Source organism: Cupressus sempervirens, chromosome 6 (assembly GCF_028749045.1).
Source record: "Cupressus sempervirens isolate cs-2001-9-10 chromosome 6, ASM2874904v1, whole genome shotgun sequence".
NCBI lineage: Eukaryota > Viridiplantae > Streptophyta > Pinopsida > Cupressales > Cupressaceae > Cupressus > Cupressus sempervirens.
Window position 1 is genome coordinate 211,899,399 of NC_143123.1, and position 9,244 is coordinate 211,908,642.

A 9,244-nucleotide genomic window follows, 5' to 3' on the forward strand; every position below is an offset into this window, starting at 1 on the left:
CTGTTGAATCTTTGCCAAATTTTCTATTGTAGAATCTATTGTATGTCTTTTGCTTGGTTTCCATGATGTGTTTCTCTCGTACTATGTATTATGGTTTTAGGGCCCCTTCAAAACCAATTTTCCTAATAAAAAACATATTTGATTGAACTTCAAAATTATGCTATGTAATACAATTGTGACCATCAAATTTTAATCGTGGATCTGAGAAAGTAAAAATGATGAAAATTTCTTGGAGGCTCAATTCTACGCAAGTCTAAATCATGATTTTGGAAGTCAAACAAATTTTCTAATCAGAAATTCTTTTAGTGTAAGTGCAAAAATGACATTTAGAAATGACTTCCTTGGTAAGCCAAAAAAATTGTTAAAGATTTTTCCATAACTAAACCCATCTTCCTTGTAATTATGGAAGAGAAAATAATTTCAAGTTGATCTTATTAACATTTTAAATAGACATTGTCAGGGCTAGGGGTGAAGAATAAGCAGCTCAACACCACACCTTCACTAAAGATTTAGAAATAAGGAATAATACATACTTTATATATTGGTAGCAATACACAAAACTTCATGTTGTTATTTATAATAATGTACATAAAAAAGAAAGGAAATAAAGGAAATTAGGCATCCTTTCGTCATCCAAAGTTGTTCTTTATATGGAATATAGTTGTATAGGTTAAAATCAAATCTCCTTTCAACTCATTTTTGCATGCTACTACTAGTATAATGTGTTTCAATTTGAAAAATTTAGCTTCTAAATTTAAGGAAGCTTGTAGTCCCATGAATTCTATATTAAAGATTATCTTAAACCTTTAAATTTATTGTTTTATAATTTAAGGTGGAATTTATTTTAATTTTGGTGGAAAAATAACAAGCAAATCAATTGTTGACATGAGGCACAAATGTTTCCTAAGCTAGTGGGGCTATTTCTAGCCCCACCCCATTTTCATTTGCTCAAATTTACAAGGATAAAAAGTATATTCCAGATAAAACATTAGCTCTCAAAAAAAAATTCTCATGGGATCTCTTGCTTCTCAAAATTATAGCTCAAGCCCCCTCCATGAAACCCTTGCCAAAGGCCTCCTTCTGATCATTAGGATGATTTTGATAATTTCCTATTTAGATTTCCATCTATTTTGTTGGTACACTCATACCCACATTTTTCATATTTCCTTATAAGGATTAAAATTTTTCACTCATGAGAAAAATGATGAAACTTGGTAAACTTTGCCTTGTCCTTCCACTATTATGACAATCATAACACAATATTTATATCAGTTGTTAATCTTTCTTGACTAAAAAAAATTAACTTCTAATAGTAACTCAAATTCTTATCCACTTCTCCATCCCTACACTACCCGGTCATGAATTCATCAAAATAATAGGCCTCCAAAATCCCTTTTGATAGGATCATTTTAATATGGAAGTGACATTATTTTATAGTTACAAAATAGATAGAATAATTGCTATTTCATACAATACATTTTTTCTTTATTTCAAAATACATCAATGCTTTATTAGAATACAAACATTCATTAATAACTCCCAAAGTTCTTGTCAACAATCCAAATAACTACCTTTCCTAATACTGGCCTGGTTCGTGGAGAAGGCTTAACTCCTCGTTCTAGTGGGTCAAAGAATGGTGGTATTTTAGTTTTGAAACTAAAGGGGAACTTTCCCTATTTGAAACTCCACTCTGGTCTCTTTGGATGAGGATATGGTGAAAGATATTTAGATTTATTTACCTGATCTTTTAACCTAGGGTATGATCTTCTATTTTGAGGTTTGTGGTTGAGTCTTTCTGAATTTCATTGGTGGATATCCTCTTGTTGGGAACCTATTTTATCTTATATTGTTTACATCTTCCCTATGACTAAGGAAATTTTTATTGTAAAGGTTGGAAATGCAAGGATGGAAGGTTGATTATGTGAAATCATTCTTTTACTTGGGAAGGCCATTTTGTGCTGATGGTGAAGTTGTGGCTCCCTAAGTTTTCTCCCTCTTATGAAATTGTTGGTAACACTTCTCTTGGAAATGTATCTATTGGGTTTGATGGTAATATGTCTTTCATTTGAGTGAGACTGTTGGTAACACTTCCCTTATAAATGTATCTATTAAGCTTGTTGGTAATGCTTTTGTTAGATATTTTGGTAATGCTCTATCTAATTCTGAGTTCGTTATTATTAATGCCACTTTAGGCACTCATGCATTGGATGAGGATAGTGATTCTATTGGTTTCTCAATTTTAGCCAGAATTATTGGGCTTGATATGTTTGCTTTTCTGCAAGATGCTAGGATTAAACCATAGACAGTCAGACTCCACACTAGACAAAAATCTCCCACTTGGAGACTAATCTTGTAGCAATGCCAATACCACATGGGGCTCCTACTAGATCAAACCACCATGGACTGTACTATTGATTGATTGCTATTTAGTCTAAAAGACCAACCAATTACTACCTTTGTAAATGTATTTTCTAGATTTTGATCTGTATATATCTTGTCCAACGTTAACTATCCATCATCCAAAATAGATCAAATGAAATGGTACCACAATTGTATGTGTTTTTTCTTTAAATGTAGAGTTGAATTCTTTGCAAGATGAATGGCACTCTGACTATCTATAAACAAATAATCATCCCTTTGAGGGTTTCCCAATTCTTCCAAGAAGGACTGAAGCCATATCATCTCCTTGGATGCATCTGTAGAAGCAACATACTCTGCCTCTATAGTGGATAAAGTGTTTACCTTCTGTAACCTAGAAACCTAGGTCACAGCTGCCCCACCAACAATAAATACATAACCTGTGAAGTTCTACGAATTCTTTATGCTTTGAATTAGACTTGTAGTTTAGTTTTGAATGGCTGAGAATAGTCTTCTAGATAATATGAATATTTAGATTGTTTGAATAAGTTATCACTTATCTTCAATGCAGGTCCAATCCTCTATATTCAATCTTGAATGAATAAGAATATCTCTGATTTATAATTTGCAGGAAGTAGAATACTTAGTAGAGTAGACTGCTCTATTTGTGTGTCTTCTAAACTACATTCACAACCCAAATATATACCCTTTCTAGAGGGTATGTCCCTCAAGGGACATAACCCTTGGCACTAACAAAATTTCTATAATTCCTAAGTCGACAATCTAGCAAATATAGTTTAGTTATGACTAACTAATTTAATCAAGAACCAAACAAGGCATTATCTAGAAATCATCGGCACCTTTAGGAGCAATATATATTTATATTAAATGCCAATCATTAGGGATATATATATATATATATATATATATACATACACGAGAAGGTATGGTCTGTACCATCAGACCTATAGGTTTATTTAGGTTATATTCTTAACATAACCTATAGTACTCTACCTGGTATCAATATCCCTAGCCAAATATGAGTCAACATAGCCCTGTAAATTAGTAGTAGAGCCCCCAAAGTGTAAACACTTATTGGATGTTCCTCTCAAATATCTAAGAATCCATTTGACTGCATTCTAATGCTCAATTCTTGGATGACTCATATACCTGCTAACAACTCCCATTGCATGTGCAAATACTGGCCTATTACATACCATAGCATACATCAAGCTTCCTACAACTGAAGCATAGGGTACCTGAGACATCTTATCCTCCTCTTCTTGTTTATTGGGACACATCTCCTTAGTCAACTTCAAATGACTAGGTAAAGGTGTGCTAATAGCTTTAGCATTCTGCATAGAGAAACTTTGCAACACTTTCTCAACATAATCAGTTTGAGATAGTGTCAATGTCCTATTCTGCCTATCTTGACAAATCTTCATACTAAGGATTTTTTTTTTTTTGCCCCCAAATCCTTCATAGAAAATGCATGTGCTAACTGGCATTTCAACCCTTTAATATGATCCATGTTAGACCCAACTACAAGCATATCATTAACATATAAACATAAAATAATGTAGCTATTATCATCCAACCTCTTAAAGTAAACACAATGATCTGAATGACACCTATTGTATCCATGCTCATGCATAAACCTGTCAACTTTGATATACCATTGTCGAGGTGCTTGTTTCAAGACATATAAACTCTTCTTCAATCTGCACACTAAGTTCTCCTTGCCCTTAACCTCAAATCCTTGTGGCTAAGCCATATATATCTTTTCATCCAAATAATCATGAAGGAATACTATTTTAACATCAAGCTACTCCAAATGCAAATCTTCAGTAGCCACAATACTTAAAACAATATAGATAGAAGTTATTTTAACAAAATGAGAAAATATCTCATCAAAATTGATTCCTTTTTTTTTTTTGCAAATCCTTTTACAACTAACCTAGCTTTATATCCTTTCTGACCTCCTTCCTCTTCTTTTAACTTGTAAACCCACTTATTCTATAAATCTCATTTACCTACAAGCAACTTGCATAAATCCCATGTCTTATTTTTTAGCAAAGAGTTCATTTCTTCTTTCATTGTAGACTCCCATTGAATCTTAGTATCCACTTGCACAACTTCATCATAACATTCAGGTTCACCAGCATTAGTAAGTAAAATAGAATACAAAGAAGGAGAAAATCTTTTTGGAGGTCTACTCATCCTTGTTGACCATCTAACATTCACTGGTGCATGTGGTATTTGTTGTTGCAGTTGTTGCACATCATGAGGAATTGCTAGAACATCAGTTTTTGGAGTATCATCCAACACTACATAATCATCTTCTTTCTTCTCAAGTTGGTACAATAGATTTTTGTACAACACTTTCTCATTGAATATGACATCCCTGCTTCTTACAATTTTATGATTTTCAAAATCTCAAAGCCTATAACCAAATTCATTAATGCCATATCTAGTAAATACACAATTCTTTGACTTAGCTTCCAGCTTGGTTCTATTTTTAGAATCTATATGAGCAAATGCTTCACAATCAAAGGTTCTTAGAAAAGAATAACTCAACTTCTTACTAGTCTATGCTTCCTCTAGAATACCACAACCCAAAGGAGTAAAGGGACCTCTATTAATCAAATATATAGAAGTATTAACAACATCCACCCACATGTGTAAGGGCAACCCAATATGTAACCTCTTGCTCCTTGCACGCTCCATTATAGTCCTGTTCATGTGTTCAGCCATTCCATTTTCCTGTGGAGTCTTTGGAACAATTTTTTGTCTATGAATACCATTAGTGGAGCAATAATATTCAAATTCATTACTACAATACTCACCACCATTGTCAAATCTAAGACATTTTAATTTCTTACCAGTCTCATTTTCAACCAAGCATTTCCATTTCTTAAAAATTTGAAATACATCAAATTTCTATCTAAGAAAATAAACCCATACTTTTTGAGTTGCATCATCAATAAATGTAGCATAGTAATAAGAGCCACCAAGGGAAGATACCTAAGCCGGTCCCCATACATTAGTATTCACAAGCTCTAATTTCTCTCTTTTATTTTCCTTCCCAGTCTTCACAAAACTCACTCTCTTTTGTTTTTCATACACACAACTTTCATAGAAATTCATATTAACACATTTCATACCTAGTAAAGCTTTCTTTAAATGAAGTACTTTCATACCTTTCTCACTCATGTGCTCGAGTCTGTTGTTCCATAGTGCTGTATTAGAATCAACATTAGCTATTTGTTCTCCTTGCTCAACTGCAACAATTGTTCCTAAACATTCATTTTTCTCTAAAACAATTAAAGTAGAAGGAACAATGTGACTTATATAAAGATATAAGGTACCTACTTTCACACCTTTTTCTACTATAAGGGAACCTTTTGAAACCTTCCAATTTTTATCATTAAAAGTGACTACTCAACACTCATCACCGAGTAGCCCTACTAAAATTAAATTCCTACTTAGCCTTGGAACATGTCATACCTCATGTAGTATCCAATGATTCCCATTCTGCAACTTAATCTTAACTTTTCCCTTTCCAACAATCTTGCAGGGTTCATTATCACCCAAATAAACAAGTCCAAAATCCCCTTGGACATAATCAATGAAATAACCTCTATGAGGTGTAGCATGAAATGAAGCACCAGAATCTAGAACCCAGGAATCATCAACATTTTCTAAAGACAGAATCAAAGCATCCTCTTTGAATTTGTTACTTACCACATTTGCCTCCTTGTCTCCATCTAGTTTATCTCTTTCATTTTTATTTTGAGTCCAATAATCTTTCTTTTTATGTCCTGGTTTCTCACAATACCAACAATCATTCGATCCTCTTGATTGAGACCTTCTCCCCTTTGACTTTCCTCTTGATTTCCCATGATTTTTGAAATTACTTCCTCTCTCAGTCATTCTATCTTTGCTTTGTGCATTCAAAGCACTTCCTAATGTAGATCCACCCAAGGTTTTCCTACAAGTTTTATCACTAAAAATAACATTGATCACATCATTATATTTTAGGGTACTAGATCTAGGAACAAAATTACTCACAACCATTACCAAGCCATTACAAATTTTAGGCAAAGAACACAAAATCAAGAGAGCCCTAATTTCTTCATCAAAATTAATTCTCATAGAAGATAATTGACTAGTAACTATATTAAACTCATTTAAATGATTTGCAATAGATCCACCTTCTGTCATTTTCATATTAAATAAATGCTTCATGAGAAATACCTTGTTTGAAGTAGAGGGATTTTCATACAGTTTCACTAAGATTTGCATCAACTCTTCTTTTGTCTTTGCTTTTGTAATATTAAATGGCATCGATGCTGCCAGGCATAATCATATGCTTCCAAGTGCCTTTTCATCCAAAAGAACCCATTCATCATTTGACATAGATCCTTGATTCTTGGTTTTGCCTTCCAATGGCTTCCATAAATCCTTCTAATAAAGATAGTCCTCCATTTGCATTTTCCATAACTAAAAGTTCTGCCCATTAAACTTGTCAAACCTTGGCTTACCCTTATCTTCCATTGCTCCCACTAAACCATGAGACTTTCCTATAGATGATAACTGAAAAACAACCTCACTTTGATACCACTTGCTGGATTAAACCATAGACATAAATAACAATTACATGCAAATATAAGCAATAAAAAATAATAATAGATCACACAAAAAAGAACACAAGACACCAAAATTTAATGTGGTTCATCCAATCCCTGAGCTACATCCACCAAACAACAAGTCCAATATTTTTATGATCCAATGATTACAACCTGACTATAATCTGTAATCCCTTACAGCTCAATATTGCCGCAAGAACCAATTTTTGCATCACCTTATTAAAAAATCCCTAACCCTAAGACCTTTTATATAAGTATTAAATCACTTTAGGGTTATAATTAAATAATTATATGTTGGCCCAAAATCTCAATAAAATAGGGCACCAATTTTTTTTTCTAGCCCCAAAGAATTTATGATGTATGTACAGTACTTCCTTGATTAGTCACCATAAATTAACACATGATGGTTTCATTGGTTGTATTATTGGTATTATCCCTAAGTTGGCTTGTCCAAAGATGGTTGCAAAATCTTTGAGTGATGATGGACTTTTAGTTCAATATTCTTTGTGTTGGTAGGAGGCTGCTACTAAAGTTGAGGAAGTATGGATCATTGTGAAAGGTAAACACTTTAAGCATTCATTAAAAGCATTTGATATGAACCTTAGATCCCATAAAATAGGGACTAAAGGTAATTCCTAATGGGATTTTATGGTGTTAAGCTATTGGTTCTTCATTGATTGATCTGTAAAAATATTCTATCACTTTTTTGTTTGTTTCAAATTGTTAGACTAGTTGATTAAGTTGATTACATAAGTGATAATGATAAGATGAGTGGTGATTTAATTGAATGATGATGAGTTATTGTGTTATAATTGATGTCAATCATTAACTTAATATTATTAGTATGTTTCCAAGTATAAATGAGTGTAGGTAAAGAGAAAAATGAGATGACCAGCAAAGTAATAGTGCAACTACTATGAGTAGTTAAGAACAAACAATGGGTGATTTAACCAGTTAATCAAATCCTTGGTGAATGAAGAGGAAAAATCACAATATGATGTTGACAAGAAAGTGAATCTGATAGACTTACAGTAGAAACTCATTATCATGAAAGGTAAATAATTTCTAGGATGGAAAGATGACAGGTGAAATAATTTTAGGTTAGATAGGTGACTAGTGAAGCTAAGGAAGACAATTTAAAGAAGATAAATATAGGTTAATGAAGGATGAGCTCTTGAGTAAAAATAGTTAAGTGGAATTAGTAACATGTGTAAAGGTTTTAATGACTTGGAGTGAGCCAATTTTAATCTAGTGACATGGATATACATGTGGAGGTGATGATCTAGCATCATAGTGATTGAGATTGAGTTTTTGAGGAGTATTCTAGAGGAAGTTCATGATAGAAATCAAAGCATGTTTGACCTTTGGAACATAATTACTTGTTGTGGTCATGTAAAGTGACTTGTAACTTAAGGTAACATCTTATAGAAGTTGGATTTGAGCACTCTATTTGAATTTCCCAACTGTAATACATTTAGAGTCTATTAAGTTAGTAGAAGTAGTAAAAACTAGTATAACACGTTGCATAATAACAAGTTTGATGTTTTTGGTCATGGTCTAATTGGTGTGTGAAGAAGTAGAAGGTGAGATCCAGCCAAAGAGAAGAAGAGTGAGTTGAGAAGAGTTAGAGAGATTAAGAGAATCTGAATAGGAAGGGGTAGTGCTATTTTATTGATCAATCTTTTTGTTGTTCCCTAATAGTTACAACAAGTGAAATTCCCTAGTTGGGTAGATCCTAATAGGTTCTCATTGTAGATCCTTTAATAGGGTGATACTTTATAGCTAGTGTTGGAAGTCCTCTAACAAGGCTACCCCTAATAGGATAAAGTTCTTAAATAGGCTAGAGGTAAATACCTTATCAAGGTTAAGCTCCTAAAAGGGCATACTTGAGTACACATTATTTGTGGGTACTAATCCCTATCATGAATTTGATCCAAGTTGGATGTTTTCTTAACAACCATGTTAAATATGTGAGTTATTTCATGTGTTGGATGTTTCATTTGATGACTTACATTTTTTACTAGTTAACAAGTTTAAAAGGTGGAAAGTTTTTGTATTCTCTGATTATTGATTCATCCCCATCTTAGTAATCTAATAACTTGGGACCAGAAATTGGTATCAAAGATTTGTTCCTCAGTTGTGGGGAAATCTTAACATCTTGAGGTAAAGATCTAAGATGATGAAGAAGGAGGCTCTAAAGTTATCATGAAGAGAAAACTATCCACTATGGTGCGGAA